This window comes from Ornithodoros turicata, chromosome 3, assembly GCF_037126465.1.
Source record: "Ornithodoros turicata isolate Travis chromosome 3, ASM3712646v1, whole genome shotgun sequence".
In the NCBI taxonomy this organism is placed as follows: domain Eukaryota; kingdom Metazoa; phylum Arthropoda; class Arachnida; order Ixodida; family Argasidae; genus Ornithodoros; species Ornithodoros turicata.
The window spans coordinates 63,611,260-63,623,624 of record NC_088203.1 but is presented as its reverse complement, the minus strand read 5'-3'; the positions used below and the strand labels follow the sequence as shown (position 1 = coordinate 63,623,624).

The window sequence follows — 12,365 nt, the reverse complement described above, 5'->3', positions numbered from 1 at the left end:
GCTATTGATACGACAGACACATTGAAAGTGCCATGGCCGTCTGCGCAGGAGATGTCACCCTCATATGTTTTGTTTTTCCACTCTCACTTTTTCCAGTGTGTTTGTGAAGACACTTTGCAAAGGTCGCTGATCATTCATTGTGTGAGCAATCTGTACGGCTTCACCACTGACAACATTAACTACACTGACCACTGAGTCACATTACTGCAGACCAGCAGCTGAAACTAGTTTGCTATATGGTCGCACACATCATTATTACCACCGAAAAAAAAAGTCACTGCACGATGCCATTTTTATTTTCTTCCTGTAGAATTTCTAAAATGCCGGAAGGAAAAGTTAAAGCATAGTTAAAACTTCGTTCCCTAACAACAACGCGCCGACGGGTCAACTGAAGCCAGCAGGCGGCAGCACTCAGCAAAAGGTTATGGTTGTGCCTACTAAGACAGCGAGAGCGCCGGTAGGGGGCACTGCTAACGGCAGCAGCTACTTGTCTCTTCGCTGAGAAAAATGGCTTCGCGCGATCGCCGGACGTTGTTTCCGAAACGATTGAAGAGGCTCCTAATTTCAGAAACTGCTAAGATGGACGAAGAGATTTGTTTGGATGGCATGTGCCAGTTGTGAGCACCGTAGTCACAGTGGATTCGTAACGGGATAATTGAATTTTATTTGATAGGTTACATACTAGATATAGCATAAAATTAAACGAGCCGTGCGGCCACGCGTCCGCTTCCGTTCGTGTCTCGTGGTTCTCTCCCTCGCGCGTCGGCCGGTGCGCCTCCGTTGTCATCTGATGCCTGTATTTCGATAAGCAGCGATGCCCGGCGATGGATTCTTACTTCGTTAACACATGATATCTGCATTAATTGTAAAAACCGAAATAGAAAAGGAGTCTGAAGATCTTTACCCTGATCGTGTACAGGTCAGCTTTGCCGAAAGTATTCCACGCCTTAATGCTCACCAATTTTGAAGTGACTTTAGGATGTCTTAATTTATCGCTTGAAACATACATACCATTTTACAGTTGTTTCGCCTCTTCTGCAGATACTAATCTATTTATTATACTGTTCGACGTCCTTATGGAAACGGCGATCAGCGGTGTGGTCGAAGTGGACGCCATGCTTAAACTGCTTAAACTACGCAGGTTTGTTGTCTGTCGTCTGCTACGGTACACGAAGCAGCAGTGTGCTCAGCGGTTGCGTCTATTACAGCAGCGCGCTTGTTTGGTGGACAACCTGCTGCGACAGCGCCATTGCTCCCGCTGAGCAGCGCGGGCACGAGGTTGGGAGATGACGCGCGCTTCTGCTGTGCTGCGTGACGTCACACTAGCAGACGACGGAGAAGCTTCACCCGCGTCGTTTGAAAATGGCGTCCACTTCGACCGCCGGGCTGGTTACAGTTTGCATACGAGCACCAAACGGTATCGCAAGATGAAGCGAGAAGGCTACAGACCGGTATGTATAAAACGAACTTTTTCTTACTTTTCGTAGATTCTGTTTGCTTTGCTGGGGTGTCAAGACAGCGCCCGTTTCAGCAGTGCAAGGTGCAACAAAGCAATGTAGTTCAGTACATTACACGATATGTGGGCAGAGAAAGGTAGACAGCAGTATGTTCATGTTAATGTATACTATAAGAGGCTACCAGGATCGTCGGACAGGAAGGGGGTTTGTCAGGAACGAGCAAACTGACTCACGCTACGTTTCGAAACCAAAGTGATGTTCATTATCTTTGTGTTCCTGCTGCGAGCCCCATTGCACGTGAGCTCCCGCAAAAACTAATTTCGTTGCACTTACTCGGATTTACTGGTGCAGAAAACAAAGAAAATGAAGTTTTCTCGACTCAAGACCGTCAAGACTTGGTGGATATAGATAAAATATTTATGGGGTGCGACAGGCCGGCACCATTCATAACACATGAACATAATGTGAAACAATATGATTGTGCTATGTTGTGTGTTCCAGACGCCCATTCAAGGACCCCAGCAAGCACAGCTTCATTGAAGGAAGGTTAATTTATGCTAATAGAAGCAATGTAAACAAGGGGCCCTCATATATTGTGTTACATAATGACCTGTATATTTCACAGAATTCCAGTTGACAACAAAGAACTTTACCTGCTCAGAGAACACAGAGAAAAACAGAGATTGATTGAGCAGATTGAGCAGAACACACTACTGCTTTTGGAGATTTAGAGGCTTCATCATCACCAGTACATAAATGCACCGCCGAGGCAGAAGAAGGAAATATGGGAAGCAATTAGCCGAGAAATGAAGAAACGTGGAGTCTATAAAGGTTAATAGTGTAAATGAGAGTTACTCTATATATTTTGGTCAATCACGTTTGAGACGGACCTGTGTCAATGTTTCTATTTATTCATAGTGTAAGGTGATGCTTACAATGACCGCGGAAGCCGCGCCGTCAAGGCACAGTTTCTCGTCAGTCTCGGCGGCTTCACATATCAAAAGCAGCATCGTAATAACCGCTGACGCGTCACCTGCAGCGTACCCTCCATCTTAGCGTCTAACAAACCAGCAGGTGCTGCCGCGCCTTCTGCCAGCGCTTTTTTAGTAGACGCGACCAGCATCTCCTGACCTGCTGCCGGTGCTGCTCAGTGGGAGCAGCGGCGCTGCTGCAGCAGGTTGTCTACCAAACCAACACGCCGCCCTAGTACACGGAAATTAGCCATGCGCTGCCAGTGCTGCTAGCGAATGGCTAATTTCCGTCTACTAGGTCAGCGTGCTGGTTTGGTAGACAACGTGCTGCCGCAGCGCCACAGCTCTCGCTGAGCAGCACCTGCAGCAGGTCAGGAGATGCTGAGTGCGCTGCTGCTTCGTGTGTGATGTCACCGTAGCCGACGACACACAACAAATGCGCGTAGTTTAAGCAGTTTAAGCATGGCGTCCACTTCGACCACACAGTTGATCGCCGTCTCCATAAGGGCGTCGGACAGTAGAATAAACAGATTAGTATCTGTAGAAGAGACGACACAACTGCAAAATGGTATGTATGTTTCAAGCGATAAATTAACACAAGTTTTAAATGTACAGACTGTCACACATGTACAGACAGCTGTCACATTGCGCAGCGCCTTATAGAGTAAGTATAGGTTTGTTTAGGTGCACGCCCACATGTTTTTCAGACCAAGCTTATTTGCGGGATTTTGTGAAAAAGAATTCGACGGCGGCCATAGGCAATGACTGTACCTACATCGCGTCCTCGCCATGCGCATGTACGTAGCAGTACGTAGTGTGGTTTTCAATTTCGTTGCAATGTGAAGGTGATGTAGAAAACGATGTTCCATCTGTTGCCGGTCAACTGAATACCCCAGTAGCACACACATCGAACGAAGGGGAAGGTCAAGAACAACACCAACTTTATTGCGAGATGATGGATGGGGAGTTTTATCGCCAGGGGCGATACTCTACCCCATTGCTGGTGGTGATGCGGGGAATGAAATAATGAGCTCCTTCACAATAAGGATCGAAGTCCTATGGTATCCAGAAACCACAGAGAGCCCCCGTGACCTCTGATGACCGGGTATCGCTCACTTCACTGTTAACGACGTATTCCCACCTCTTCGATATTGGCAAGCCAGCATTGGGAATCGCAAAAGGAGTGCATCACCGCGCCTCCCCTCCCGTTCGTAAGCGCCCGTACAGAGTTTCTGCTTCCGAGCGCGCGACCATCGAGAAGCAGGTGTCAGACATCCCAAGCAGCACAGAAGCTTGGCCCAATATTGGCTGCACATTAGGAGTACAGGTCCAATATTGGACCCGTATTCCCGAGATTCTGCCAATATTGGCTCACCAGTGGGCATACTGGCCCTGTATTGCCAAGGTTCTACCAATATTGGCTAGTCGTTGGGAATATTGGCCCAATATTCCCAAGATCCCGCCAATATTGGTTCATCAGTGGCCATATTGGCATTTCCCAATATTGGTCATATACAGGGAATATTGGCATTTTTTTAGAAATCTGGGAAATCAGATATAATAATTTCCTCGGTTTAAACCAGGATCAGACAGGTCTGTGCAATTTTAGCAAAGCTAAAAACTTCACCCTGCGCAACCGTGGTCCCAAACTGAGCGTCTGGAACCGCCCCAGGTTCTGATGAACTTCCAAATCCAAACCTGTCTGACAAATCGTCACGCTTGGCGCTTCGCTGTGACAGGCCTGGCAACAATGTGCTCTTTGTGCTGCTTTGATTGCGTGTTAGCGCCGCGAAGCGGCTGTGGCTATGAGCGGCGTACAGATGGAGAGAGGACAGCAGGAAGGAGTGGGGGACAGGGGGATTAGTATGCGTCCTGGGCCGACTTCAGGGGGAACTGTGCCGATATTCGTCTGGAAAGTCTTCGGAAAACCCAGGGAAAACCGCAGACAGCACAGCCGGCGGTAGGATTCGAACCCACCACCTCCCAGTCTTCAGCACGACCTTGGTTACCACCAACGAGCGGACGCCTTAGCCCACTCGGCCATGCCGCTGGTGGTTTTGAAATAGCACGCATCGGCTGGCACGGCGTCCGTCCTCTTCTGTTCCGTGTTTCGCTGGTGTCAGTCGGCAGAACAGTTTGTGATTCTACGCGTGTTGCTGGACACGACTATTATCCCACGAACAGTCTATCAACTAAACTGGAATGCTTCGTGAGTTGGAGCGGTTGGAGAGTGAAGAACGCGTTCGGGCGCCGTCGGATTTCGAGAGCTGACAACAAAGATAGCATTACGATTACGTGCCACACAAGCACGTTCCGCTCTGCAAGCAACGAAAGAAGATGTTCATCATAAAATCGGCAGGCACGGCGTCCACTTGTGTTCCGTGTTTCGATGGCGTCAATCGACAGAACCCAGTAAACCACAAACATCTATCGGACGTACCAGAAAAATCCAGACGTCTACATCCAAAAGCAACATCTCATCGATGTCCATCGTACGTACAGAAAGTACTTTAGAAAAGTTGGATGTCTAAGGAACGTACACTGCACCCTGATTTCAGACGTCTAGTGTGCATCCGTTGTTATGTGCATTGAACGTCTAATATATGTTGTACACATATGGCGTCGAGAAGGTGAATGGGAAAGGTTGTTTCTAGTTTGATCGGCAGTGCGAAAACGAGCGCCCAAACTCTAAGTCCAGTGACGGACACGTGCCGGTTCGAAAAGTTCCCTCAGACAGTAATGCCGGGTACACAGCTGCAACCGTCTGGAAATAGCCGTAACAGTTCTGAAATAACAGGCACAAGGCTCCCGATCGACAAATTTGAGCAGGTATACAAAGCCGTCACATTGGCATCCAACAGCTTTGTGTCTGCTGAATAATATGTGTGCCTCATGACTCATATGCTTGTTGAAGAATCCGTGCACCGGCTAATTACACGTGGTTTCGTTGCAGCGAACTACGTTCCTCCGCGCACCGCCGATGAGGAGTGACATGGCATCGCGTATTCTTCCAAAGTGCATTCTTTGCTTTGTCGGCTCGGCTTCCCGACGTTGTCTGAGCTGCAACCTCTCCGTTGAGGCGGATGACTCCCGCACTTTTCAGTATAGGTCTAATGTTCGGTGAAGTACCAGAAGCGTAGGTCAACCTATTTGTGATGCATCGTACAACGCCTATCATAGTATGTTCTGTTGCAGACGGTGGACGCATTACAAATGGCGGCGGGCGAGATCGGCTACATGGGTGAAGCGACGTTGTACATTACAAGTGAGGCTAATTGTATTGTTTCATTCTAGGTGACCGTGGGACTGTGTCGACCGTCGACTGCAAGAAAGTGAGTTACAAAACGGTCTAGTGTTCCAGCATTCACGTTGGAAGACTGCCAACCTTCTACTTACTTCGGTTTCTTTACAGGTTATTTGCTGTCTCAACGGTCACACATAGCAAAATTGCAACTGCTTCTTACATCGAAGCGTGTCTGGTGGAACTTTTTGCTTGGACTATTGTTCGTCGGCCATTTCGTTTGAGGAATTATCGTGTTCGTCACCAAGGATGACCTTGATTGAGTTTTGCAGTGTCTGGTGCATCGGATGGGTTGTGTGTCCGTGCAATGTGTACATGTGTTGGAATCAGTGAACTGTGTATGGATGCAATTTAAAGGTACGTACACGTCAATAAAATTTAGTGTTTCAAGTTCGATGTCCTTGGAGCAGTTTTTGTTTTACGAAGCCTTTAAGTCATTTTTATGTTTTTATTTTTTGCTTGCGGTTCTCGAGAGTGTGTCGTGTATTAGGTGGTCCGTTTAACCCCTCGAAACGTTCGCTACTTTCGAGTGGCCGTGGCCAGTTGATCTGATGGCACATATCCGTCACTGGGTTCAGAGCGTAACGTCGATTTAAAAAAAAATAACAAAAGAAAAAACGCAGTATTAAACAATATATTTTTAATCGGTCGTCGTTGTAGTTCTCCCTTAACTGACACAATAATGCCTCTCTCCGTGTGACGAATTGATCAATGCTCATTTAATGTTCCCTTCTTCTGTTTCTTCTTTTTTTTTATTCCAAACACCACGCGTAGTTCTTCACGCACGTTCGGTTTCCATCACTGACGGACGAGTAGCCTTTTCCATCTTCTGATATTTTGTGTTCAGTGACAAGTGAGTTAATTGGAGCGACGGCGGTAGCGTGGTAAAGTGCGTACGTTTGGTATTTGCCTTACTCTGTGTTCATTGCATAGTTATGTAAATTGTGACATCTCTGGTGAAGCCTATCAGCATCTCATCCTTATTGAAATGCCGTGCTGCGCGTAGACGCTGTATAATACTAATATTAGCTTTATATAACTTTCAACCACAGCAAAGATAACATGGGTAGCGGAACTACTCACATGCGACTTCAGACAACTGTGTCGCGATTGTAAATTTTAACACGTGTGATGTTATAATACTGAAAGTACCAATGTACAATGGTGTGTACTGAATTACAACAATTTCAGTGAGATTTATATTGGAAGTATTTGTTCTCCAGCGTATTAAAGAAATTGTGACTCAGAACTGTGTTGTGTTGAATTACTATTACCTCGCTTCGACCAAGAGGTTGAAAATTTGTGCTGCTGTTCATGTGAAATGAAAAATATTTCCTGTATGACGCATGGTGTGTACAGTGTACAGTGGTGGTCATATAGAACGTCCGATGGATATCCATGTGTGCTTCGGATGTATGTCCATTAGAGGGGAGAAACATCCAGCTTGGATATCTCTGCAACGTACCAGCAACGTGATTTGGACAAGCATTCGATCATCTATAGTACGTCTTTTCAACGTAATATGGATATATCTGGATATCCATTGGACATACTAAACGTCCCAGCTGAACCATCCTCTGGATGTCCAAAGGATATTTGTGGTTTACTGGGAACAGTTTGTAGAAATCTGTTCGCTGGTTTATTCATGCGTCGATGTGATTCTACGCGTGTTGTACTGTTCCTGGACACGACTATTATCCCACGAACAGTCTATAACTCCGGAACGGGAATGCTTCGTGAGTTGCAGCTGTTGGAGAGTGAGTGTTGGAACGGTCGGGCGGCGTCGGATTTCGAGGGATGACAACAAAGACAGGATTACGTGCCACACAAGCGCTTTCCGCTCTGCAAGCACCGAAAGAAGATACTCATCATCAAATGGTACGCACTCATAAAACTGCCTCGGTACTAAGAAATGAACAGTGTGTGCGTTTTGCTTCAAGTTTAAACTTGATTACAGTGTGTCAACAACGCAGTGAACTTTCTATTCACAGTGCAACCAGGTATCAGATCTTTGAATCAGTTCTTTGTGTCAAATAAATATTTATTTTAGCCAAAAGAAGCTTCAGTTATTTTGAATAACGGGTAACGGCGGTACGCGTGAAATCCGGTAGAAGTCGATGGTAGCCAGAACCGGCCGAAAGGTCAGATGATCACTACTGTATACAACAAGGGGGAAGCCATGCTGGTTGAGAAAAACCTATATGGTCTGTAATGCATTTGCTTCAGAAAGAATACCTTGGTGGTTTTGGGAGGGGCCGCTTTCCATGCCGTAGTCAGGGCTGTTATATCCAGGGTATTGTGCCCATCGCTACAGGCCGAATTCAGTGTGAATGGGAAGCCAGGTAGCACGTCTGCATTCAGGGGATCCAATTCCTGCACTGTTGTGATTGGTAGGTAATCCTAATGCTGTTTACAGTTGTCTTTCTTAAGACTCTAGATATAGCAGTGTAATGTGGAAATACGATAAAGTGCATGCTTTTGTACCTGACTAGAAACTCTCTGACTTAACATTTCTGTCCAGCTGCAATCATGCAGCGAGCCAACGAGGGGCAGCTAGATGCTGAGAAAGCGCTGGGGAAGTTCTTGGCCGGGGCAGCGGACAGAGACGGTGACCGTCAGAAGTGGGGTACAGAGCATCAACAAACAGGCACAGTCTCCCCCCAGAATGATAATCAAGACCCACAGCTGAGAGTTTCATAAGAGATGTAAGAGTAAGTGAAATAAACCCATGTGCATGTTTAACAGAAGTGTGAGTCTGTTGTTCACTGAACAACTAAAAAGTACTCCATGAGAGTATGACCCCACAGCGGGGCAAATTCAGAGAACAAGAACGAGGTTAAAAATGGGGCTACCAATATTGGATTAAGGACTGGTATAACGGCACAAGACTGGCAAAACCGGATAACCAATATTGGACCAACATCGGGTATAGTGGCACAATATCGGCAAAACAGATTCGCCAATATTGGACCAAGATTGGGAATACTGGCATGACACTGGCAAAACTGTCGTGCCAATATTGGACCAATATTGAGCCATGTTGCAGTTGCCATATTGGGCCAATATTGGCAATCTATATTGCCAATATTGGTTCAATATCGGTCCAATCTTGGGGTGCTGCCTGGGATGCTTTCTCGGGGCATTATTCAACCCTCATCTAGCCCTTGGGCGTCGCCTGTTGTCTTAGTTACGAAAAAGGACGGCAGCACACGGTTCTGCGTTGATTACCGTCGTCTGAACAAGATCACACGTCGTGATGTCTACCCCTTTCCCCGGATTCATAATGCCCTGGATGCCCTCCGTGATGCCAATTTCTTTTCTTGTCTGGACTTGCGCTCTGGGTACTGGCAACTTCCTATGGCGGACGATGTTGTAGAAAAAACGGCATTCACTACACAGGATGGATTACATGAATTTAAAGTGACGCCCTTCGTACTCACCAACGCACCTGCCACTTTTGAGTGCCTCATGGATACTGTTCTTTGTGGCCTTCAGTGGCATGTTTGCCTTTGCTATTTGGATGATGTCATCGTGTACTCTAAGACTTTTCCTCAACATTTGGAGCGACTTCATGCAGTTTACGACTGCTTCGCTGCTGCTGGCCTTCAGTTAAATCACAAGAAGTGCCACTTTGGCTACCGGCAGATTAAAGTTTTGGGCCACATCGTTTCAGCTCAAAGCATCTCTCGCGACCCCGAAAAGGTACGCGCAGTGGACTACTTCCCCACTCCAACAAACACCTGAGATTTGCGCAGCTTCATTGGCCACTGTTCGTACTTTCGACGATTAATAAGGGGCTTCGCAGATATTGCTGCGCCCCTAACCATCCTTTTGACGAAAGATGCCAAATACTCTTGGACCCCGTCGTGCGCTGCCGCTTTTCATCGCCTCAAATCCCTCCTCACTTCTGCTCCAGTCCTTCAGCATTTTGACCCTTCCGTACCTACGGAGTTGCATACGGACGACAGCGGGATTGGCATGGGGGCGGTACTGGCTGAGAGCTCCTCTGACACTCCCATGGAATACCCTGTCGCTGTTGCGAGTCGTACCCTTTCGAAGAACGAACGCGACTACACCACCACTGAGAAGGAGTGCCTTGCCGTCATCTGGGCCATCCAGAAATTCCGTCCGTATCTTTACGGCAGGCCGTTCTCTGTTATTACCGATCACCATGCCCTCTGTTGGCTCGGCACCCTCAAAGATCCTGTTGGCTGCCTTGGCCGCTGGATACTACGACTTCAAGAGTTTGTCGTGTCCGTTAAGTACAAGTCGGGCCGGTTGCACTGTGAGCCGACGCACTTTCGCGTTGTCCCCTTCCGCAACATGTGTCTCCACTCCTCGGTCACCTGTCCGCTCCCTCGGATCCTTCCCTCCTCCTTTGCTGTCCTCTGACCTCCTTCGACCTCACCTTCCTTCAGATGGAGCTGCTGAAGGATAGCACATTTTCCCCTATAATACGCCACCCTGATGGTACCTGTCCGGCCACAAACCGGAAAGTTATCCGGTAGAGTAAACATTTCACCTTATCCGACGGTATCTTATATCGGCACAATTACTCTCCCGACGGCGCACGACTTCTTCTGGTCGCGCCTCCCAGCGTTCGCCAACAAATACTACGTTCCCTCCACGATGACGTGACGGCCGGCTGGTCATCTCGGCTTTTTGAAGACACATGACCGTGTCCGCAAGCGCTACTTTTGGCCTCGGATGTATAGTAATGTTCACCGCGACGCCTGCCTCGTATATCAGCGACGGAAGCCTTCCTCTCCGCCCCCCACAGGCCTTTTTCAACCTCTAGCCCCACCCCAGCACCCGTTTGAATGCATCGGGAACCACCTTTTCGGCCCACTACCTTTAACGCCTTCCGGCAATCGATGTGTTATTGTCGCTATATGCCATGCCACACGGTATGTGGAATCCGCCGCCCTTCCCTATTGAAAATGAACATAAAAAAAACCTGATGTTTTCTGATGTGACATCAGAAATCGTGATGATTTTCTGGTGTCACATCAGGATCTCATGTCACAACATCAGGATTCCTTGATGTCCCTGAAACCGAACATCAGAAAGGTGTGATGTTTTTTCATGTCACACCAGAACCTTCTGATGTCTCTTGATGCCACATCAAGTCCCCCTGGACCAGCATCAGAAAGTTCTGATGTGTCCTCATGTCACTTCAGGACTTCTTGATGTAGCATCAAAAAACATCAAAGTGCTCTGGTGTCACATTGTGGTATCAAAGTATTTTGATGCTCTTCACAAGAACATACATCGCGAAAAAATAAGGCATAAAAAGAAAAGAAATATTTGATTTATGTTTGCCACATGTTTAACACAACGCATTATGCCGCAGCGTGAGTTTCTTTGTCCTATGAGGTTTCTTATGAGCCAAATTCTTTTTAAAGATGCTGCAAAATATAAATTCCAAAAATGTTCAGAAAATGTGCTCTGGTTGTTAGCATCTTTGTCGTTTCTTGTCTTTTACAAAAATATATTCAGAAATTTGTTTGGACACAAGGACTTTTCAGTACTGCCATAGTCATAAAACTTTGAGATACAGCCAAACGACATGGATGGGGGAAAGGCGATCACCCCGAAAAAACGTTAGTTTATACATTGTATTTCCCCCTTCCCCACTACGTGCTCCGACAAAGAAACCGCCCCCCACCCCAAATCGAGGGTCTGGATCCGCCCCTGCATGCAGAGGCTGGAAACTCAACGCAACTGAGCATCTAATGCGTAATTATTTTTTAAATATCGCTACAATGTACATGACCTCATCATATCAAAGTGGAAAAGCTAGTGTGATAAGTACATGTAGACTGGATTTGAGGCATTCAATTTGTGCCCTTGATCACTGAGTGTGCTGCACTTGAGATGTAATGAACGCCTTGTATGACCTTGTCTTGTGTGTTAAAATATAGGGAAAACTTCCAGGAGCATTTCATGAGCAACATTTCTGTGAGCATTTCATTATTTGTTTCTATATGCACAACCCTACTTTCACTAAAATACCCAGTTAAGCATTATTTTTAGTCCGTCCAACTCCAACTCCAACAGAAGCTGCTATGAATAACAATGGAAAACAAAGGCACGTTTTTGTGGAACTAATATTTTTCTACAGTGTTGGGTTGTGTGCATACATACTGGTCTCCCTCTATTTCTACGTAAACAACCTGTGACAAAACATCATCATCCATGTACAACTTGAGGTTCTCACAAGGTGGTGGATGTTCGCACATGTGTACATGAGACTCAGTAGTCAGAAAAGCTAGTGTATCTAGCAGTGCCTATCTAGCAAAACAATTGCTAGATACGCTAGCTATCGTATTTAGCATCAACAAACAAGACCGCCCCCGTCCCCGCCCCATCCCGCTCTTGCGAATGTTAATTAGGGCTAAACCACGTGAGCGCCAGCCCACAGATACCGACCTCACTGTATCATCTGAGGAATTAACCACGTGGGCACCAGCCCACTTTCATGACTCCATCTGGTAAGCCATCCCTGCAACATGCCTTTCTTAATATTATAATTAGGTGCACGCCCTACTGTGTTGGAGTAAACCACGTCAGAGTGATACCGACCTCACTGTGTCATCTGAGGAATTAACCACATGGGCACCAGCCCTCATATCG

General features: G+C 46.8%; 1 long non-coding RNA gene across 1 annotated transcript; it reads left to right on the top strand.

Moving 5' to 3' along the window:
- Window positions 1-5,465: 5,465 nt before the first annotated feature.
- LOC135387212 (uncharacterized) lies at window positions 5,466-6,125 on the top strand. Its single transcript, XR_010420943.1, has 3 exons — window positions 5,466-5,564; window positions 5,624-5,760; window positions 5,841-6,125. It is a non-coding gene; the product is annotated as an uncharacterized LOC135387212 (long non-coding RNA).
- Window positions 6,126-12,365: the final 6,240 nt, after the last annotated feature.